The following is a 23927-nucleotide window of genomic DNA, read 5'->3' as shown; positions in this document are numbered from 1 at the left end:
ATTCGGTCATACGCGTCAGATGCTTTCACAGGCCGTTCCCCCGAGGCTCCTGGCCGGCTCAGGTGCTAGAGCGGCGGAGTCTTGACCACGAGGTAGTGAGTTTGAGCCCCACATTGAATGTGGAGTTTATTTAAGAGGAGAAGAAGTAAAAAAAAAAAAAACAAGACGAGAAGAAGGAGAGGGAGAAAACCAAAGGGCTTATTCCCTGACCCAACACTTCCCCTTCTGAACATCTACTGCACGTAACACGTTACACAGGAACAAATGTCCTGGTGATTCATTTCTCCCAGCAGAGTTTATGATACTGAAAATTAGAAACAATCTAGAGGGAGGCCGACCTACAGGAGACCGGTTAGCACAGCCGTGGGACGTACCTTCTGCGGAAGGTGGTGCAGCCGCTGAGAATACCGTGGAGGCCGTGGGCTTCTCCGTGTCCACCCAACGGCCCGCTTCAGGGCCAATCTTGGAAACACTATCTGGAAACGGGTGGCCCTTCCTCTTGTCCCTCTCCTGCATCTGCCCCGTCTGTCCCTCCCCTCCTGCTATACACAAAAGACTCGTTTTTCTCCTTTTCTACCATAATGTGGTTTGATCGGGAAGGAGCCGATCCCTTAGCAAGGAAACGGGCCCATGTCTCCCTTGAAGTGAAGGAGGCCAAGTTCTCAGGTCATGGCAGGGGGTTAAATAATGAATCAGACCATGGTTCCTCAGTCCACTTCTCTGCCTGTCTGTCTGCCTCTCTGTGTGTGCTCCATGTCTGTGTGCCTCTAATGACCTGATAAATAAATAAAATCTTTTTAAAAAACCAAGAAACAGAAGAAAGGAGAACATCCACATTTGTGGCCTTCGCCACAGGGGGATTTCCTGGGTCTGTGTCGCTGAAAGGTGTGGAGCCCTTTCTGTCTTCAGACAGGGCAGGGCCCAGCCTCTGGTCCTCTGGAATTCGCCTTTCTGGCTCCAGCCTCCCCTCCGTCTACACCAGCCTGCCCTCCGCAGCCCCGCAGCCCCCGATGGTCTTCGCCGACCTCAAAGAAGGTCAGAAAGCACCACATTCCAGCCCCAGGGTTTCGGGCCCTTGGAGCTTCCCGTGGAAACCCAGTCTTCTATCTTGGCAGGAGTCACACCTGCTGGCACAAGGAGGTGGAGAAACTAGAATTCTTGGGGGAGCTGCTTCCTGGGTGGCAAGTGGGATCCTAGACCCACAGCCTTGAAAAAGAGCCAGAAAAGTACATTCTGGACTAAGCGACAGCACCTGGCAGATCCCAGCTTGAGGAGCTCAAGATTTGGGCGAGACTGACCCCGAATTCCCCGGGATCCTGCCTTCGGTGGAGAAGAGCCTAAGTGTCCAGCAGTCACAGCCGAGTCCTTTTGTGCGTCCCATGTCCCACCGCTGAAGGGTCTTCAGGAAGAGGACGACCTCGGGTGTTCAACGAAAAGAATTCAGAAAGCATGGAGCGGCGAGCTTCCGGGTGGGACCTCAGCCTTGGCGGCCGGCGCCTCCACCAGAAGGGGACCCTGAAGCCCGACCCTGTGCCCCAGGCTGGGGAGTGGGGGCCCAGCGACAGGACGCAGTGCGGCTCCTCCCGTCGGGGCCCGTCTGCACCCGCCCGGCGCGGCTCCTGGGGTGTGTGCGCCCCGGGCCTCCGCCCGCACGGGCAGGGCAGAGAGAACGTGGAGACGCAGTAGCCGAACATAAAGTCCGAGGCGACTAAGTTTTATTTTGTGTGGTGACAGACCCTGGGAACCGCCCTCGTCCTCGGGGGCCTGGGTGGCTCAGTCGGTGATGCGCGACTCCCGCTTTCGGCTCAGGGCATGACCTCAGAGCTGCGAGGTCGAGCCCGTGGGGGGCTCCGCGTGGCGCAAGGGGCCTGCTTGAGAGTCTCTCCCCCTCTGCCCCTCCCCGCATGGCTCCCGAGGAAACAAACAGCAAGCAGCCCCTGCCCTCCAACCCCGGGGAACCAACGGGGCCCACAGGGCCCAGTGCCCAGGAGGGGCCCTCAGGGCCACACTCCAGGGGCCACTGGCATAGGACTCAGTCCCTGGGGAAGGACGCACCACCCAGGAGGGGCACTAGGTCGGTGGGAGCCCCCTTTCCCGGCCTCGGCTTATGGACAAAGTGGGGCCGACGGGCTGCCTGGTGCGCACCAGCAGGGAAAGCTGCTCACGACAGAGGCCATGCCCATGTGCAGGTGGCCAGGGTCCTCGGCCCCCAGTCGGCCTCACGCGAGGCACCGAGCAAGCAGATCAGATGAAATGGGGTCCTCCTGGCCCTATGTGTGTCTGCCCCCTCATGTGGGGCCTGCCCTGTGTGCCATGTGTACCTCCTGCATGGACACTGTGGGAGTCTAGAATCCCCCGGCACAACAGCGACTGCCCCCAGCCCCCTTGCACCCCCACCCGCACCCCGGCCCTCTGGGCACCATCACAATGACGATGGTGCCGGATACCACGAACTCCTTTCCCAGGGGACCTTGCTGGGGCTGGACTCGTGGAGCCAGGGCCTGGGGCCCACCTCTGCCTCCAGGGGTGATGGGAAGGGCACCGTGAGGAAGCTGGTGGACATTCGGTCAGGACCCCCCATACCAATCTCATCTGTGCCTCAGGCCTCCTGGGGGCTCCAGGGCCTGCTCCTCTCTGGCAACTCTCAGTCCTCAGTGCCCCAGGCCTGCCCCCTGCTGCCAGGGTATCAGACCGTCTCTCCCACTGTCTCTGCCGCCCACCGCCGGCCCCCTGCCCCAGGCCGGCCCCTCCAGGCCCCTCGTACCCCCTCGCTCCTCCTTCCTCTGCACCCCCAGGCTGGCCTCCTGCCCTCCCTGTCCTAGGGCCTCCCCTGGCCCCCAGCCACCCCTCAGACAGGACGCAGCTGGAGCAGCTGGCTTCTTGGCTCCCCGCTGCGCACCCGTCCCCGGAGCAGCCTGTGCACTGGGCGTCGCCAGGCGGGAGCACCCGGCCCTGCTGCAGTAAGTGCCCCAGGTCCCGGCAGGGCGTCTCCGCCGGGGCCAGCAGCCTGTGCTGCCTGCCTCACCTGCGGAGATGCAATAGCTGCAGCACTTGCTTCTCCTTCACCACCTCCACCGGGACAGCTGCATCCTGGGGGCCACCTGAGTCCCCAGGGCCGCCTGGGCCTGCGGGGCCACCTGCACCCCCAGGGCTACCTGTGCCTCCAGGGGATGTGTTGTCTGATTCTTGATGACCTGTCTGTCGGGGGATGACCTGTCTGAAGGGGGATATGCTGTCTGTCATGGGATTTGCTGTATGTCTGGGGATGTGCTGCCTGAATGAGATGCACTGTCTGACGGAGAATGACCAGTGTAACGGGGGATGCGCTGTCTGACTGGGGATGATGCAGTGTGTGATGGGGGATGTTCTGTGTGATGGGGAATGTGCCGTATGATGTGGGATGTGCTGACTGATGAGAAATGGGCTGTGTGACGGGGGATGACCTGTCTGATGGGTGATGCGCTGTCCGCTGAGGGATGTGCTGTGTGACTGGGAATTTCGTTTCTCCTGTGGGATGCGCTGACTGAAGGGTGACGTGCTATAGGAGGGGGGTGTCCTGTCTGCTGACGGAGGTGCTGTCTGGCGTCGGATGTGCCTTCTGTCGGGGGGTGTGACGTCTCCTTACTGGGCCTTTTGCAGCCTCAGCGTCCATACCCCTAAAATCCCATGAGAGTGTTGCCTTCCCGGGAGCAGCTAGAGGGAGCTCGGTGCGGTTTGCACACTTTTCCACAGCAAGGGCCAGTACAGAGGACACTGGGCAGCTTCGGCAGTGGCGGGCTCACCAGGACCATGGAATAGCCGCCTCCCATCTGTATGTTCCCGTAGGTTCCTTTAGTTCGTCCTCTTCCAAGGCTGCCGTTAGGTCATTCCCTTCGGCGTCTCACTGGGGCGCATGGTTTTGTCTTGTGGGTAATGATTCTTACACTTAGCAGATGAAGAGCCTGGAGCTGAGTGTTTGTTTTTTTTTAGGATTTAAATTATTTATTCATGAGAGAGACAGAGAGAGAGAGACAGAGGGAGAGACAGAGAGAGAGAGAGAGACAGAGGGAGAGAGGAGAGAGAGAGAGGCAGGGACACAGTCAGAGGGAGAAGCAGGCCCCACGCAGGGAGCCCGACGTGGGACTCGATCCCAGGCCTCCAGGATCACGCCCTGGGCCCAAGGCAGCGCTGACCCGCTGGGCCCCCGGGCGCCCCGAGTGCTGGTTTATGCCATCGCTCCGCATTTCCCGAGCTGCGTATTATATGGCCTGTGGTTCCGGAGGAGAGACCGTGTGTGTTAATAGACATCGGGCAGGCTCCGCCCCCTTTACTTTCTTCTCCTTTTCTCCTTTCCCTCTCTCACTTCATCCTCTCCCTGTCACTTATTGGAAGTCCTCGTGGAGGAGGGAAACAACCCGCCGTCCTGTTCTTGCGAGCATTAACCAGCCCGGGGTGTCAAAGCAAGCGGGTCGGAATTGCTGAAGTGAGTGTGGTGAGGTAGGTTGGGGTGCGCTACGGGTTCAAGGGAAGGGTGTCATGAGGCTTCCTTAAACCGTCCTGGGGAGCTCGGCTGGTTCAGGCGGAGGAGCAGGCGGCTCCTGGTCTTGGGCCGTAGGTTTGAGCCCTACATGGGGTGTAGAGATCACTTCATAGTAAATCTTGGGGGGCACCTGGGGGGATCCGTTGGCTCAGTGTCTGCCTTTGGCTCAGATCAAGATGTCTGGGTCCTGGGATCGAGCCCTGCAGTGGGCTCCCTGCTCTGTGGGGTGCCTGCTTCTCCCTCTCCCTCTGCCTACCCCCCACTCATGTCATGCTGATGTCTCTCAAGTGAATGGATGGGATCTTTAGAAAGAAATAAAATAGAATCCTGGGGCACCTGGTGGACTCATTTGATTGTGCAGCTGCCTTGGTTTCTGCTCAGGTCATGATCTCATGTGTTATGACATCGAGCCCCATGTCTAGCTCCATGCACAGGGTGGAGCCCACATAGGACTCTCTCTCTCCCTCTGCCCCCGCTCCTCAAAAACTAAATAAAAATTTGAAATACCCTGATTCTTTTTTTAAAAAATGCCCTGATTCTTTAGTATGTATTATGTTGGCAGTGGAAGTGACGTGATGTTTCCATGATCTATTTGATTGAAGATCAGTTTTTACCGGTGAGTTTACATTTTACAGCAGTCAGTTTTTACTTGTGAGCTTAAAGATGCAGTTGACAAGTGGATATTTAGGAAGGCACACGAAGGACGTAACAGCCACGACAGTCTGTGCTTCTGGATGACCAGCTACCAGTTAACATTTAACTGGAGTATATATACAAGAGGGAATGAAAAGCTAGGAAAATACTTGAAATCTTTCCCTATCAGATGTTCCCTCCTAAGCTTCAATGTTCCTCTTTCAACAAGGAAGTATTTTGGGAGAATATTGATGCAGGGACCAGGAATTAGAGGAGTCTGGGATTTTTTTTCCCCGAAATTGAGTTAATTGTATTTTCTTTTTAAATGAATTTGTGGGGGATCCCTGGGTGGCGCAGCGGTTTAGCGCCTGCCTTTGGCCCAGGGCGCGATCCTGGAGACCCGGGATCGAATCCCACGTCGGGCTCCCGGTGCATGGAGCCTGCTTCTTCCTCTGCTTGTGTCTCTGCCTCTCTCTCTGTGTGTGACTATCATAAATAAATAAAAAATTCATTAGGAATTTAAAAAAAAAATAAAATAAATGAATTTGTGAATTTCCAAGACTCTCGAAATATCTTTGTATCTCTTTCCAAACTGCTATCACTTCCCCTGAAATCCAGTTGGAATGCTTTTATTTCAGCTTTATCCGATTACTGGTTTTCTTTTCTTTTTTTTTTTAATTTTTTTAAAATTTTATTTATTTATGATAGTCACACAGAGAGAGAGAGAGGCAGAGACACAGGCAGAGGGAGAAGCAGGCTCCATGCACCAGGAGCCCGACGTGGGATTCGATCCTGGGTCTCCAGGATCGCGCCCTGGGGCAAAGACACGCGCTAAACCGCTGCGCCACCCAGGGATCCCCGATTACTGGTTTTCTAATCAAATAGTTCATGGTGAGCAAACTTAATTTGAGACATGGTTCCTAGGACATTGGGATCTAATGACGGAAGATGGAAGTCCACATTGTGCTCTGTCCCAAAAGAGCATCTATTAGGGCCTCACTCTGGGCTATGTGGAGCCACCTGAGTGTTATGCGGATGTTGGAGAATTGAGAAGACGTCACTGCAGACCCTAAGCCTGTTACACCTGAGAGAGAAAAGCCGTGAGAGCGGTGCCTGGCGGGTTCACTCAGAGCACGTGACACTTGATCTTGGGGTTATGAATTTGAGCCCCACGTTGCTTGTACAGATTACTAAAAAAATAAAATAAAAAAGAGGAGCTGTGAGAATATTTATTACTGCCCCTACAGAATGCACATCTCTTATTATTGAGATCTTGATCTCTGTCTCAAGCCTTTTCTTTCCTTTGAGAATATGTATTTTTGTTTATATCTGCAGTGGTACTAAATTGTCATCCTTAAAATATGTTTATTGGTAAGGTATAAACACTGTGATTATTAAAAAAATTACCTCGAATTCCCCCATTAAAAAAAAGAGTCCTAAGAGAATATTATGAATAGTTGTATGCCGACATATTAGGTAACTAAGATGAAATAGACAAATTCTTGGAAACACAAACTACCAAAATTGATTCAAGAAGGAATAGAAAATCTCAACAGACCTTTCATGAGTAAAGAGACTGAATCATTGCTGTGATCTGAATGTTTGTGTTCCCCTAAAATTCATATGTCAAAATACTGACCTCCCTCCCACCAAAGGATGGTATTCGGAGGTTGGGCACTTGGGAAGTGATTGGGATGGGATCCATGAGTGGCATTACTGCCTCTAAAAAAGAGGCACCAGGGAGCTTGCTTGCCCCTTCCATCACCTAAGGATACCACGAGAAGTCTGCCGCCAGGAACAGAGATCTCGCTTGACCATGCTCATACTGTGGTCTCAGATTTCTAGCTTCCAGAACAAATTTCTATTGTTTATAACCCACTCATCTGCGGCATTTTGTTAAAGCAGCTCAGATAGACCACAGAAATCAGTGATTAAAAACATCCTGAAAGACCAGTCTTGGACTAGATGGCTTGATTTAAAGAATTGACACCAATCCTTCCTAAGCTCATCCCAATTATAGAAGAGGAGGAAATACTTCCTAATCCACTCTAGGAGGCGTTTCTTTACATTATTCCATGGGCATCACCTTGATACCAGAGCAAGACAGACATCACAAGAAAACTAGACCAATATCCCTTACGAATGTGGATCCAAAAAATCCTTGACAGAAAAAGCATTTGACAAAATCCAACACCCTTTCATGATAGAGCACTCAGAAATGTGGGAATAGAAGGTAACTTTGTCAACATGTTAAAGAGCATTTATGAAGAACCCATGACTAACATTGTACTCAATGACTTCCTCCCTAAGATCAGGAATAAGGTAAGGACGCGCACTTTTACCACTTCTATTCAACATTGTACTGGAAGTTCTAGCCACAGCAATGAGACCCTAAATAAATAAATAATTTGGCATATATATGAGGTGAAACGATCTCTTTGCAGATGGCATGATCTTATATGTAGAAAATCCTAAGGAATCCACAAAAAAAACTGTTAAAGGTAATAAATGTATTCAGCAAAGTAGCAGGATACAAGATCAACGTGCAAAAATTAGTTGTTTCTAGACACTAGCAAAGAACAATTTGAAATGAAACTAAGAAAACAATTCTGTTTAAAATAACACCAAAAAGAGCAAAAATACTTAGGAATGAATTTAGCCAAGGAGGTACAAGCTTCTCAGCTGAAAATAACAAAACATGAAATTAACGATGATCTAATTAGATAATTAAATAGCAGCTTCGTTTATCATAGCCGAGGGCTGGAAACTATCCAAATGCCCGTCAACAGCAGAACGGATAAACCGGAGCGATATAAAACCCGGCCATAATGTCGGAGAGAGCTTGCAAGAAATTCAATCACATAAAATGTGAAATTGTGTCATTATGGGATTAAGGACATGAATGGGGAAGCCTATTGGGCCACCCAAACCTGTTCTGATCCTGGCTGGGCTTTGGCGCCATCGAGAGGCAGCTGTTGCTCTGGCATCAAGATCCCGGCTTCCATGGCGCGGACTTCCAGGACAGGGGCAGTAATCCGGGATCTCCCAGATAGCTGGGACTTTTAATGACTTGATCTGGGGATATTGGGTGTGGAGAATACGGGGCAGACCCTCCCTCCATCTGGCTTCCTGGTGGAAGGAATATGTGCCTCGACTCCTGGCCTTCCCCTCCCTTCCATGAGCTCGTGTCGAAAGTAAAAACCTTAGTCCACCTCTGTTGGAGACTGGAGGCTGGACAGAGGAGGAAAGGCCGTGAGCAGTTGGCTTACGTCTGACTTTCAGCTGCTTCAGGTCTAATTGTGTGATCAGGTTGTGTTTCCTGTTTATCCTCCTGTGCTAGCAGTTTCTGGAGTGTTGTGCAGCGGTGAAAATAATGAACTAGAGATACTCACACCAGCTTGGCTGATTCTTTCTTAGCCTTGTATTGTGAAAATACAACACACAGCCAGGTGCACAAACATAAAGTACAACTTAATACATTGTTATAACACCAGAGTAACCCTCACCCTAGGCAAGAAGTAAAACATTGTCGGAACTCCAGAAAGCTCCTTGTACCTTGTCCCAATCATGACTCCACTTCCTTCCTAGAGGTAACCACCAGCCTGACTTTCAAAAAAAGATTTTATTTTTATTTATTTATTTATTTATTTATTTATTTATTTATTTATTTATTCATGAGAGAGAGAGAGAGAGAGAGAGAGAAAGAGAGAGAGAGAGAGGAGAGACAGGCAGAGGGAGAAGCAGACTCCATGCAGGGAGCCCGATGCAGGACTTGATCCCAGGATTCCAGGATCATGCCCTGAGCCAATGGCAGGCACTAAATGGCTGAGTCACCCAGGGATCCCCCATCCTGAATTTTATGTTACTCTTTTTGTTAGTTTTGATACTGTTTTAATCATCTACTATTGTGTAATAATTCTTCATGTTGTCTTTTTCTCCCCTTTCTTCTATTGCCTTAAGAAAAAACACTGATTGAAGTATAATTGTATAAAACTGTACATCTTTAATGTTGCAACCCATTGAGTTTGAGGACAAGTATACTTGTGAAACCACCACCATAATCTGCGCCGTAAAGTTTCCTCCTGCCATCATCATCATCGTCATCATCATCATCATCATCATCATCATTGTGTGTGTTGACAACTTAACATAAGATTTACCCTCTGAGCAAATTTTAGGTGTATAATACAGTACTGTTAGCTATACTCTCCAGGATTTTTAAAAAATATTTTATTTATTTGTTCATGAGAGGCACAGAGTGGCAGAGACACAGGCAGAGGGAGAAGCAGGCTCCCTACAGGGAGCCGGATGAGGGACTCAATCCCAGGACCCTGGATCTCAACCACTGAGCCACCCAGGCGTCCCTAATATCTTACATAACTCAAACTCTGTATCCTTTAACCATCATCCCCCCATTTCCCCTTCCCACCAGGCCCTGGCAACCACTGTTCTACTCTCTGCTTCTATGAGTGGGACTATTTCAGATCAACATATGAGATCAGATAGCAATTGTCTTTCTGTATGTGGCTTATTTTACTTAGCATAATGTCCTCCAGGTCCACCCGGGCTGTTGCACATGGCAAAATTTCCATCTTTTTTAGGCCCAGTAATATTCTACTGTATGCATATACTGTACATTCTTTTCTTTATTTTTTTTAAAGATCTTATTTATTCATTTGAGAGAGAAAGAGAGAAAGAACAAGCAGGGGGATAAAGGGCAGAAAGAGGAGCATACTCCTCACCGAGTAGGAGGCCCAATGCGGGGCCCGATCTCAGGCCCTCAGGACCACGACCTGAGCCGAAGGCAGACCTCAACCGACTGAGCCACCCAGGTGCCCCTATACCATATTTTCTTCATCCATTCATCTGTTGATGGACATTTAGGTTCTTTCTGTGTCTTGGCTGTTGTGAATAATGCTGCAGTGAACCGGGGAGGGCACATATCTCTTTGGGATCCTGATTTCATTTCTTTTGGATAAATAACCAGAAGTGGGATCCTAGATCATATAGTGGTTCTACGTTTAGTATTTTGAGGAATCTCATATTTTTCCCCATCTTGGCTGTACCAATTTACATTCTTACCAAATAATAGCCAACCTCAAAGGTGTGAGTTGATATCTCATTATGATTTTTATTTGCATTTCCCTAATGATTAATGATACTGAGCACGTTTTCATGTACCTATTTGCCATGTATGTCTTCCTTGGAGAAAGGTCTATTCAGGTCCTTTGCCAATTTTAAAATTGGTTTATTTATTTGTTAGTTATTGAGTTGTATGAATTCCTTACATATTTTGGATATTAACCCTTTATCAGATGTATGCTTTGCAAATGTTTTCTCCCATTCTGTAGGTTGCCTTTTCATTTTGGCGATTCTTTCCTTTGCTGTGCAGGGTTTGTTTTAGATTGATCTAATCCTGCTTGTCTATTTCTGCTTTTGTTCCCTGTGCCACATTCAAAAAACTGTTGCCAAGACCAATGTCACGGAGCATTCCCCCTATGTTTCCTTCTCATAGTTTTATGATTAAGTCTTTAATCCATTTTGAGTTGATTTTTGAGTATGGTGGATCCAACAGGGGTCAAATGCATTCTTTTGACTGTAGATCTCCAGTTCCCAACATCATTGATTGAAGAGACCATTCGTTCTCCAGTGTGTGTTCTTGGCACCCTTGTCAAAGATTGGCCATAGAGATGGGCGTTTATTTCTGGACTCTCTATTCTGTTCCATTGATCTATGTGTTGATTTTTACGTCAAAACTACATACTATTTTACTAATATAGCTTTTTTCTTTAATAAATGGTTTATTGATATTACATTACAAAGAATGACAAGATCGTATTATCTATATTTCTAGACTTAATGCCCACCACATAGAAAGCATCTTCAGAATAGAAAAAAGTTTTTTAAAGATTTTTATTTATTTATTCAGGAGGCACACACACACAGAGAGAGAGAGAGGCAGAGACATAGGCAGAGGGAGAAGTAGGCTCCACGCAGGGAGCCTGATTGTGGGACTCGAACCTGGATCCTCCAGGATCACGCCCTGGGCCAGAGGCAGGCGCCAGACCGCTGAGCCACCTGGGCTGCCCAGAAAAAAAGTTTTAAGAATTTGTTTTCCCATAATCATCAATCAAGCTGTCATAGTGTGGGCACAGCTAGTGCAACATTTTCCTCAACCCACTGGCTCCCTTCCCTTTACCAACTATTTATATAATATCATAGGGGCACGCACAGGAGAAAAACACTGCCAGCATCAATATTTAGCAGCATTTCAAAAGACACTTTTTTGTCTTGAATAATAAGCTATTCTTTTAGTGCAGGAATTTCATATGTTCTTATTGCTTCTATACACAAGACATGATCCTTTAACATTTATGCTGGTAATTCCCATTTTTTGAAGACTCCCAAAGACTTTGAGGATTTTTTTTCACAATAAAAGAAAAAGGCAGTGTCAACTCATGAGAGGCATCCCAACTACGTAAGTAGACCCTTTGCGGGACTCAGTTCCTGCTACAGGAAGCGATTTGACACCCTCCCCTCACTCTCAGCTCTTATTAGAAAGGGACTTGAGAGGGATAAAAGCAATAACTATCTGTATTACTTCATAGCCTAGGAAGGGAGAAAACAAATATAAAAAAATACACTCTGATAAAAATAGTAGAAGCCAAATCCTTTCATCCCAGGATGTCTGCAAAGGAGAGATTCTATGGTGCATGGATGCAGAAAAGGTATCACTCCTAACAGAAAAAAATGAATTGTGGACAGTCACTCAAGGCCAGAGAAGCAACCACAAAGAACAACTGGCTTCGATCGCATGGTCACCAGGAAGGGCACCTACCACAGAACTTGGGACAAGCCTCCTGGTGCTGTGGTTCAACAGCCTTCGGGGGACGGGGGAACCAGAAGCTGACACCGTCACGTGTGAAAAGGCTACTATGGCAACAGCATGACTGTCAGAAATCAGCTACCAAAGCCATTGTCTTTGCCAGGCAGGGAAGGGGTGACCGAACAGGGAACCCAGAGGGCAGCCTTGGAGAAGCTCCGGGAACTTTGTTGCTTCTGCTTCTGCCTCTGAGACTCTCCACTCGCTCAGGGACTCCCGATTGCTATAGTTTTGTAATGTTATTTGAAATCAGAGAGTGTGATGCCTCTAGTTTTGTTCTTCTGGATCAAGATCGCTTTAGCCATCTGGGGTCTTTTTTGTAGTTCCATGTAAATTTTAGGAGTGTTTTTTTCTAATTCCGTGAAAAATACCATTGGAGTTTTGATAGAGATCGCTTTAAATCTGTACATTGCTTTGGGTAGTCCGGACATTTTAGCAGTATTAATTCTTCCAATCCATGAACGTGGGTTATCTTTCCATTTATTTGTGTTGTGTTCAATTTCTTTCATTAATGTTTTATACTTTTCACTGTACAGATCTTTCACCTTCTTAGTTAAATTTAATCCTAAGTATTTTATTATTTTGATGTGATTGTAAGTGGGATTATTTATTTAATGTATGTTTTGGATAGTATGCTGTTAGCGTATAGAAACACAACAGAGTTTGTAGTGTTGGTTTTGAATCCTGCAACATCACTGAATGCATTTATTAGTTCTAACAGTTTTCGGGATAATTAGGGTGGACTTTAGGGACAATTTTACTGCTTTCTATATGATTTGGATGCCTTTTATTTCTTTTTCTTGCTTACTTGCTGTGGACTTTCAGTAATATGTTGAATAGAAATGGAAGAGTTGGAGAGTGCCTTGGTGGCTCGGTTAAGCATCTGACTTTGGCCCAGGTCATGATCTCAGGATCCTGGGATTGAGCCCCACATAGGGCTTCACACTCAGTGGGGAGTCTGCTTCTCCCTTTTCCTCTCCCTCTGCCTTTCCCCTTGTTTGTGCATGCTCACTCTCTCTCTCTCAAATAAATAAGGAAAGTCTTTAAAAAATGTTAAGAGTGGGCATCTTTGTCTTTTTGTTTTGTTTTGTTTCTGATCTTAAGAGGAAAAGCTTTCAACCTTTCACCACTGAGCATGATGCTAGCTGTGGGCTTGTCATAGATCACCTTTATTATGTTGAAGTACATTCCTTGTATAACATAATATGTTGAGTTTTTTTAATCATGAAAGGATGTTGAATTTTGCCAAATGCTTTTTTTTAGATTCTTATTTTTTTTAAATTATTTTATTTTATTTATTTATGATAGGCACACAGTGAGAGAGAGAGAGAGGCAGAGACATAGGCAGAGGGAGAAGCAAGCTCCATGCACCAGGAGCCCGACGTGGGATTCGATTCCGAGTCTCCAGGATCGCACACTGGGCCAAAGGCAAGCGCCAATCAGCTGCGCCACCAGGGATCCCTTTTTTAGATTTAAAAAAAATATTTTATTTATTTGTTCATGAGGGACACATAGAGAGACGCAGAAACATAGGCAGAGGGAAAAGCAGGCTTCCTGCGGAGAGCTCCATATGAGACTCGATCCCACAAGCCTGGGATCACAACCTGAGCCAAAGGCAGATGCTCAACCATGGAGCCACCGTGGTGCCCGTATCAATGCTATTTTTGCATCTATTGAGATTATGATATGATTTTAATCCTTCGTTCTGTGGGTGTGGTGTATCACATTGATTGACTTGCAGATGTGGATATCCCTGCATCTAGGGATAAATATCACTTGATCATGGTGTAAGATCCTTTTAATGTGCTGTTGAATTCAGTTTGCTAGTATTTTGTTGAGGATTTTTGCATCTATGTTCATTAGAGATACAGTCCTGTAATTTTCTTTTTCTTTTGTTTTTGTAGTGTTCTTACCTGGCTTTGGTATCTGGAGAAAGCTCGCCTCCTAAAAACAGTATGGGATCACTCCTTCCTATTCATTTTTTGAAAGAGTTTGAGTAGGATTGACATGAATTCTTCAAATATTTGGTAAAATTCACCAGTGAAACTATCTGATTTAGAGCTTTTCTGTGTTGGGAGGTTTTTGATTACAGATTCAGTCTCCTTACTCATTATTGATCTGCTCAGACTTTTGTTTTCTTTCTGATTCAATCTTGGTAGGTTGTGTGTTTCTAGGAATTTATCCCTTTCTTCTAGGTTACCCAATTTGTTGGCATATAATTGTTCATAGTCGTCTCTTAATGGTCCTTTGTATTTCTGTGATATCACTTGTAATGTCTCCTGTTTCATTTCCGATTTTATTTATTAGAGCCTTTTTGAGTCTTAGCTAAATGTTTGTCAGTTTTGTTTATCTTTAAAAGTAGCTCTTAGTTTTGTTGATCTTTTCTGTGTTTTTTTTTCTAGGCTTTGTTTCATTTATTTCTGTTCTAACCTTTATTATTTCCTTCCTTCTGCTAACTTTGGACTTAGTTCTTTTCCTTGAGGTATAGAATTAGGTTATTTGAGATCTTTCCTTTTTCTTAATGTAGGTATTTCTTGCTTAAAGCTTCCTTCTAAGAAATACTTTTGTTGCATCCAATAAGTTTTTTACACCGTGTTTGCACTTTTGCGTGTCTCAAGATATTTTTTTAAAGATTTGAGTTAGAGACAGAGATCATGAGTGGGAGGGGTAGATGGAGAAGAAGAGAGAGTCTCAAGCAGACTCTGTGCTGAGCATGGAGTCTGCCATGGGGCTTTTATCCCACAACCATGAGATCATGACCTATGCCAAAACCAAGAGTCAGATGCTTAACTGAATTTACCACCCAGGTGCCCCTCAAGGTATTAAAAAAATTATTCATAAGTAATCTCTACTTCCAACGTGGGGCTTGATTTACAGTCCCAAGATCAAGAGGTTGCATGGTGTACTGACTGAGCCGGGCAGGTGCCCCTCAAGAGATTTTTTGTTTTCTTCTTTGAACCATTGATGGTTCAGGAGTGTGTTGATTAATTTCCAATGGGAATACATGAATTTTCCAATTTTCTTCCTTTTATTGGCTCGTAGGTTCATACCACTGTGGTTGGAAAAGATATTAATATAATTTCAACCTTCTTAAATCTGTTAAGACTTGTTTTGTATCCAACATGATCGATTCTAGAGCATGTTCCACGTGTGCTTGAGAATAATGTATATTTTGCTGCTGTTGGATAGAATGTTCTGTATATGTCTGCTAGGTCCATTGGTCTGAAGTGTGGTTCAAGTCCAATGTTTCCTTATTGATTTTGTATCTAGATGATTATCCATTGTTTAAAGTGGAGTATTGAAGGGTGCCTGGGTATCTCAGTTGGTCGAGCATCCAACCCCTGATTTTGGCTCAGGTCATGGTCTCAGGGTGGTGAGATTGGACCTGAGTCAGGCTCCATGCTGGGCAGGGAGCCTGCTTACACTTCTCTCTCTCCCTTTGCCTGTGCCCCTGTCCCCCATGCTCTCTCTCTCTAAAAAAGTTTCTAAGTGGAGTATTGAAAGCCCTTTTTGTATTATGATTTACTTCATTCTTTATTTCTTCATGTGGATTTATTTTGTTTTATCCTGAAAGGTTTCCCTTAGTATTTCTTATGAAATCCAGGAGGAACAAATTCTCTTACTCTTTATCTGAGAATGTCTTAAATTTTTTTCAACTTGAAAATAAATAAATTCACAACATAAAGAGTTACACATTCCCCTGTACCACCCCCTACAGCCCGGGCAGTGCCTCAGAAACTCCAAAATGTCACAATGTGGAAATATCTGCAACGTGAACACAGTATGCTCTAAAAAGAAAGAAATTCTTTGACCAAAGTGTCCTCCAGATCTCCATCTGGATGTGCTTATTTTCCTTAATCATCCTTTTTCCTTCTTAACTCTAGTCCCAAAGGTCTTTAAAATACACCCATGGTTCAGGAGACTAAGAAGCAAATACATGCAAGAATGTCTTCCTCCACCACCCACCCATCTCCCCTTCCACCACCCCTTGTTCGTTTCCCATAGTAAGGAGTCTCTCATGTTCTGTCTCCCTCCCTGATATTTCCCACTCATTTTCTCTCCTTTCCCCTTTATTCCCCTTCAATATTTTTTATATTCCCCAAATGAATGAGAACATATAATATTTGTCCTTCTCGGATTGACTTATTTCACTCAACATAATACCCTCCAGTTCCATCCAGTCGAAGCAAATGGTGGGTATTTTGTCGTTTCTAATGGCTGAGTAATATTCCATTGTATACATAGACCACATCTTCCCTATCCATTCATCTTTCTTTTTTTTAATTTTTATTTATTTATTTATGATAGTCACAGAGAGAGAGAGAGAGAGGCAGAGACACAGACAGAGGGAGAAGCAGGCTCCATGCACCGGGAGCCTGACGTGGGATTCGATCCCGGGTCTCCAGGATCGCGCCCTGGGCCAAAGGCCGGCGCTAAACCGCTGCGCCACCCAGGGATCCCTCCATTCATCTTTCAATGGACACCGAGGCTCCTTCCACAGTTTGGCTATTATGGACATTGCTGCTATAAATATCGGGTTGCAGGTGTCCCGGCGTTTCACTGCATCTGTATCTTTGGGGTAAATCCCCAACAGTGCTATTGTTGGGTGTAGGGCAGATCTATTTTTAACTCTGAGGAACCTCCACACAGTTTTCCAGAGGGGCTGCACCACTTCACATTCCCACCAACAGTACAAGACGGTTCCCCTTTCTCCACATCCTATCCACATTTGTTGTTTCCTGTCTTACTTTTAGCCATTCTCACTGGTGTAAAGTGATATATCATTGAGGCTTTGATCTGTGTTTCCCTGATAGCAAGGGATGTGGAGCATTTATTCATTTGCTCGTTGGCCATGTGTAGCTCTTATGTGGGGAAATTTCTGTTCATGTCTTCTTTTTTTAAAATTTATTTATTTATTTATGATAGTAACACAGAGAGAGAGAGAGAGAGAGAGAGAGAGAGAGAGAGGCAGAGACATAGGCAGGGGAAGAAGCAGGCTCCATGCACCGGGAGCCCGCGTGGGATTCGATCCCAGGTCTCCAGGATCGCGCCCTGGGCCAAAGGCAGGCGCTAAACCTCTGCACCACCCAGGGATCCCCCGTTCATGTCTTCGCCCATTTATTGACTGAATTGTTTGTTTTTTGGGTGTTGAGTTTGGTAAGTTTTTTCCAGATCTTGGACACCAGCCCTTTATCTGATAGATCATTTACAAATATCTTCTCCCATTCTGTAGGCTGTCTTTTGGTTTTGTTGACTGTTTATTTTGCTGTGCAGAACCTTTTTGTCCTGATTAAGTCCCAATAGTTCATTTTTGCTTTTGTTTCCCTTGCCTTTATAGATGTGTCTGGCAAGAAGTTGCTGTGGCCGAGGTCAAAGAGGTTGCTACCTGTGTTCTCCTCTAGCATTTTGGTGGACTCCAGTCTCACACATAGGTCTTTCATCCACTTTGAGTTTGTCTTTGTGTAATGTGTAAGAGAACTTTCCAGTTTCATTCTTCTGCATGTGGGTGTCCAATTTTCTCAACACCATTTAGTGAAGAGACTGGCTTTTTTCTGGTGGATATTCTTTCCTGCTTTGTGAAAGACGAGTTGATCATAGAGGTGAGAGTCCATTTCTGCATTCTCTACTCTGTTCCATGGATCTATGTGTGTCTGTTTTTGTGCCAGCACCACACTGTCTTCATGATCACAGCTTTGTCATACAGCTTGAAGTCAGGCATTGTGATACCCCCAGCTTTGGTTTCCTTTTTCAACATTCCCTTGGCTATTCGGGGTCTCTTCGGGTTCCATATAGATCTTAGGATTATTTCTTCCAACTCTGTGAAGAAAATGCATGGTATTTTGATAGGGGTTGCATCGAATGTGTAAGTTGCTTTGGGTACTTTAGACATTTTCAATATTTATTCTTCCAATCCATGAGCTGGAATGTTTTCCCATCTCTTTGTGTCTTCCTCCATTTCCTTCAGATGTGTTCTGTAGTTATTAGAATACAGATCCTTTACCTCTTTGGTGAGGTTTATTCCTTGGTATCTTATGGCTTTTGGTGCAATTGTAAATGGGATCAATTCCTTAATTTCTCTTTCTTCAGTCTCACTGTTAGTGTATAGAAATGCCACTTATTTCTGGGCATTGATTTTGTATCCTGCCACATTGCTGAATTGCTGTATGAGTTCTAGCAATCTCGGTGTGGAGTCTTTTGGGTTTTCTATGTCCAGTATCCTGTCATCTACGAAGAGGGAGAGCTTGACTTCTTCTTTGCCAATTTGAATGCCTTTTATTTCTTTTTGTTGTCTGATTGCTGAGGCTAGGACTTCTACTACTATGTTGAACAACAGTGGTGAGAGTGGGCATCCCTGTCGAGTTCCTGATCTGAGGGGAAAGGCTCCCAGTGTTTCCCTGTTGAGAATTATATTCATTGTGGGCTTTTCATAGATGGCTTTTATAATATGAGGTGTGTTCCCTCTCTCCCTACACTGTGAATGGTTTTTATTAGGAAAGGATGCTGTATTTTGTCAAATGCTTTCTCTGCATCAGTTGAGAGGATCATATGGCTCTTGTCTTTCATTAATGTGATCCATCACGCTGATTAATTTATGAATGTTGAACCACCCTTGCATCCCAGGGGTAAATCCCACTTGGTCTTCAACCCTGATTTTCAACATTGTACTAGAAGGTCCAACTGGCACAGTGCAGCAAGAAGAGGAGATAAAAGACACCCACATTGAACAGGAAAAAGCATAACTATCTGTATTTGCTGAGGACACGATCTTATATAGAAATCCCCCAAGGAATCCACAAAAAACTGCTAGAGCCAATAAATGAATTATGTAAAGTTTTAGGTTACAAGATCAACATGTGAAAATCAGTTGTTTTCCTGTACACTAGCAATGAGTAATTTGAACATGAAATTAAGACAGCAATTCCACTTACAATAGTCTCAAAAAAAATAAAATACTTATAAATTTAACCAAGAGGAATATACATCAAAACTACAAAACATTGATGAAAGACATTAAAGATGACCTGAGTAAGTGGAAAACATCCCGTAGGCTGCTGATCCACCTTGATTCAATTTCTGGAACGTTGACTATATTGGACCCCTTCCCTCATGCAGAGGGCAGCAAGTCTTCGTCTCTGAAATGCAGGCTTTTTCGATATCTGTACCTGCCCTCCGTCCTGGCAGGGTTTGGCCAGCAGTACCATCCGTGGACATACGAAAGTCTCATTCAGCATCGCAATGTCCACACAAAGGCTCTGCTGAACTGGGTTTGTGGCCATTCCCTGGCCATGTGGGGCTACCTGTGCTCTGGAACCAATAAGCTAGAGGAAGTTATTGTGCTGGTCAGGGAGAGGTGTCCTGATGATCCAGAGGGCAGAGAATGGCTGCTCTATATTGGGGTTGGGGAGAAGTGTGCCAGAGACCCAGACAATTTGAGGGCCACCCTCCTAGTAATGCCATGCAGGAAGGTCAGATTTAATGGAAGACGACAGCAAGTCCTTATGGACAGAGCCAGAAAGGCTCAGCACCCTTAATGATGGGGGCAGGGGTCACCTCATCCTCATCAGCTGGGAAGTCGGCTGAGGGCAAAGGGAACAGAGAGGGAATGGATGCAGATGAAAGAAATGAAAAAGGCCAACTGGGGCCTATGTCTAACGTAGAGATACTCATGCCTATTTTATTTCTTTGTCATTTTACACATGTTTTAATTTGTATTAGCCAATTTTCTCCTATGCCACATTCCCCCTACTATTTTATTCCAGTTAAGTCGGTGGAAGTGACCTTTATAATGTAGCCCATAGCTTCCAGGACATCCACATGATTTTACAAACAGACTAGAGATGCAACAAACATCACCCTGAGATGGATGGGTTTGGAGTCTGCTGCTGTGGAGGGAGTGAGTGTCCTTTTATTTGTTTAAGGGACAGTCGCATTATGGTGGGCAGGAGACCGTTGTTGCTATTATTGCCCGAACACTTACATGAGGGATTAATGTATGTAAAGCACTAGAAAGAGTGGAACGTACTAAATGTTAGCCCTTAGGCCATCTTATGAGATGAGTATGAGAGTATGTGAGAAAAGTACTTTTGGACGCCAAGCAGCACAGGGAAGGTCAGTGGTGGAGTCTGTGGCTTGGCTCCACACCACCCACTGTAACCTCCCTCTGGTGACCTTCTTCTCCTGTACAATTGCTCTTACCTATGTCACTACAACCTGATAGGAAATTTCTGGGGAAAACATGTATCTAGACATCCTCCTGGGTTCTGAAGGGAGATAAGCAGGGGAGAGAGAGGCGTAGCCTGGGTCCCCGCAGGCCAGCAACGCAGCCAGCCAGCGAGGCCCGGACAGCAAGTTGGGGAGCTGGGGTGGCCCCACACTGGCATGGGGCAGCTGCCGCCTGGGCCTCTCCCTGCAGGGAGGAAAGGATCCTGGGCTTGAGCGGGTAGGGGTCCGGGTGATACAGCCATAGGTGGGGATCCGACGGCCTCGGTTCAAGGACCCGCGCCCTGCTCAGGCCCCGGACCCCCTCCCGTTGCTGCAGTGGTCCCTGGCAGGGGTGCCCTTCCTCCCCGCACACCCCCACCGCGGCCATCACCCCCAGCCCTGCCAGCCTCCGGCTGTACCTTTCCCATCGACTTGACCCCCTTCCAGACACAGAAGTAGACCAGCACCCAGCAGGCCAGCAGACACAGGGTCACCTCCCAGTTGAGGGCCCCCAGCACCTCCAGGCCCCCAGAGAGCCATAAGACTTTGTTCCTCGGGGAGGGAGGGTCCGTGAGGGTGTGTGGGCAGCGGGCAGAGAGGCTGGGGGTGGTCCCGGGGGCGGTGTGCCCTGTCCAGCCTCTCACCCTCCAGCCTCCCTCCCTCCGGTCGGCCTGGGTCCTACCCATGCTTGGAGCCCAGAGGTGCTACAGGGTGTGAGCCTGAAGCCCGAGTGGCCAGGGCCCAAGGCCGTAGGGCTGGGACCTGGCCCTGCGGCACGCACAGCAGCCAGAGCAACCAAAACGTCCCCGCAAGTGACAACCCTCCCAGGCTGGTGGGCACGATGGAGTGACAATGCCTGGGACTGAGACGTGAAGGAGCCAGTTCCACCCATTCCCGCTCCTCTTGGGGCTGTGCTGGGGGCTCTCCGAAGACAGGCCGGGCCCCAGCGCACACAGACTCTGGCCATATGTAGAGCCCATGGCAGGGGACAGGCAGGGCCTGTCGGGAAACATGCCTGACTGCCTCTTGATGCTCGAGGACCCTGATCAGGTGATCAGCGGGCTGGGGACACATGGGGCGGTGGCTCAGGCGCGGGCTGGGCCGGGAGGGAGTCACGTGCCAGGGGCCTCTAGCCGGGATGCTCAGGGGGGAGGTAAGGGCTGTAGGGCTGGGGAGGTAAAGGAAACCCTTGGAGCCATGCAGGACACAGACTGAGGCCCTGGTGGCATGGCCAGCAGTGTAGGGGTCAGGGTGGCCCACATGACCCTGGGGGTACAGGTGTTCACAGAGGCACAAGTGGCCCGGAGGGAACAGGAGGCACCGGGGGTGCAGGTGGCCCTGGAGGAACAGGTGGCTCCGGGGGTGCAGGGGGTGTCGGAGGCCCAGGTGGCCCTGAGGGCACAGGTGGCCCCATGGAGGTGGTGAGGGAGAGGCGAGTGCTGTAGTCATCGCAGCGCCGCAGGTGACGCAGGCAGCACAGGCTGCTGGCCCGGGCGGAGACGCCCTGCTGGGACCTGGGACACCTGATGTGGCGGGGCCAGGGGCTCCCGCCAGGTGATGCCCAATGCACCGAGCCCAATGCACTCTGCACCGAGACCGGGTACCCAGCCAGGGAGCCAAGAAGCCAGCCGCTCCAGCTGTGTCCTGTCTGAGGGGTGGCTGGGGGCCAGGGGATGGGACCTGGGGAGGCCCTGGGACAAAGAGGTTAGGGGGCCAGCCTTGGGGTGCAGAGGAAGGAGGGGCAAAGGGGTTCAGGGGCCTGGAGGGGCCGACCGGGGGCAGGGGGCCAGTGGTGGGCGGCAGAGACAGTGGGAGACAGGTTCTGATACCCGGCACCAGGGGAGCAGGCCTGGGGCACTGAGGGCTGAAAGTGGCCAGAGGGGAGCAGGCCCTGGAGCCATCAGGAGGCCTGAGGCGCAGACGAGATTGTAGTAGGGGGGCCTGACCGAATGTCCATCAGCTTCCTCACGGTGCCTTTCCTGTCTCCCCTCGAGGCACAGGTGCCTCCCAGGCGCTGGCTCCACGAGTTCAGCCCCAGCAAGGGCCCCTGGGAAAGGAGTTCCTGGTATCCGGGAACATCGTCACTGTGTTGGTTCCCAGAGGTGCCGGGGTGCGGGTGGGGGTGCAAGGGGGCTGGGGGCGGTCGCTGTTGTGCTGGGGGATTGGAGACTCCCACAGGGTCAGTGCCAGGAAGTACACGTGGCACACAGGGCGGGCCCCACGTGAGGGGGCAGACACACATAGGGCCAGGAGGACCCCATTTCATCTGATCTGCTTGCTCGGTCCCTCGCGTGAGGCCGACTGGGGGCCGAGGACCCTGGCCACCTGCACATGGGCATGGCCTCTGTCGTGAGCAGCTTTCCCTGCTGGTGCGCACCAGGCAGCCCGTCGGGCCCCACTTTGTCCATAAGCCGAGGCCGGGAGAGGGGGCTCCCACCGACCTAGTGCCCCTCCTGGGCGGTGCGTCCTTCCCCAGGGACTGAGTCCTATGCCAGTGGCCCCTGGATTGTGGCCCTGAGGGCCCCTCCTGGGCACTGGGCCCTGTGGGCCCCGTTGGTTCCCCGGGGTTGGAGGGCAGGGGCTGCTTGCTGTTTGTTTCCTCGGGAGCCATGCGGGGAGGGGCAGAGGGGGAGAGACTCTCAAGCAGGCCCCTTTGCGCCACGTGGAGCCCCCCACGGGCTCGACCTCACAGCTCTGAGGTCATGCCCTGAGACAAAAGCGGGAGTCGTGCGTCACTGACTGAGCCACCCAGGCCCCCGAGGACGAGGGCGGTTCCCAGGGTCTGTCACCACACAAAATAAAACTTAGTCGCCTCGGACTTTATGTTCGGCTACTGCGTCTCCACGTTCTCTCTGCCCTGCCCGTGCGGGCGGAGGCCCGGGGCGCACACACCCCAGGAGCCGCGCCGGGCGGGTGCAGACGGGCCCCGACGGGAGGAGCCGCACGGTGTCCTGTCGCTGGGCCCCCACTCCCCAGCCTGGGGCACAGGGTCGGGCTTCAGGGTCCCCTTCTGGTGGAGGCGCCGGCCGCCAAGGCTGAGGTCCCACCCGGAAGCTCGCCGCTCCATGCTTTCTGAATTCTTTTCGTTGAACACCCGAGGTCGTCCTCTTCCTGAAGACCCTTCAGCGGTGGGACATGGGATGCACAAAAGAAGGACTCGGCTGTGACTGCTGGGCGCTTAGGCTGTTCTCCACCGAAGGCAGGATTCTGGGGAATTCGGGGCCAGTTGCCCGAACCAAGCTGGGATCCACCAGGTGCAGTCGCTGAGTCCAGAATGTACTTTTCTGGGTCGTTTTCAAGGCTGTGGATCTAGGGACCCCGTTTGCCCCCCAGAAAGCAGCCCCCCCCACCGGAATTCTAGTTTCCCCGCCTCCTTGTGCCAGCAGGTGTGACTCCTGCCAAGGTAGTAGACGGGTTTGCATGGGAAGCTTCAAGGACCCCGAAACACTGGGGCTGGAATGTGGCACTTACTGACCTTGTTTGAGGGCAGCGAAGACCATGGGGGGGGGCGGGACTGCGGAGGGCGGGCTGGTGTAGACGGAGGGGAGGCTGGGGCCAGAAAGGCGAATTCCAGAGCACCAGAGGCTGGGCCCTGCCCTGCCTGAAGACAGAAAGGGCGCCACACTTTTCGGCAGCACAGACCCAGGAAATCCCCCTGTGGCGACGGCCACAAACGTGGAAGTTCTCATT

The 23927-nt window shown here is 48.8% G+C and overlaps 1 pseudogene; it reads left to right on the top strand.

Annotated features, from left to right (window-relative positions):
- The first annotated feature begins 1010 nt into the window (after positions 1-1010).
- The window catches only part of LOC112912300 (olfactory receptor 3A10-like), a 33109-nt pseudogene continuing 10192 nt past the window's right edge, over positions 1011-23927 (top strand).

This window comes from Vulpes vulpes, chromosome X (genome assembly GCF_048418805.1).
Source record: "Vulpes vulpes isolate BD-2025 chromosome X, VulVul3, whole genome shotgun sequence".
In the NCBI taxonomy this organism is placed as follows: Eukaryota; Metazoa; Chordata; class Mammalia; order Carnivora; family Canidae; genus Vulpes; species Vulpes vulpes.
This window is presented reverse-complemented; position numbering and strand designations above follow the sequence as displayed.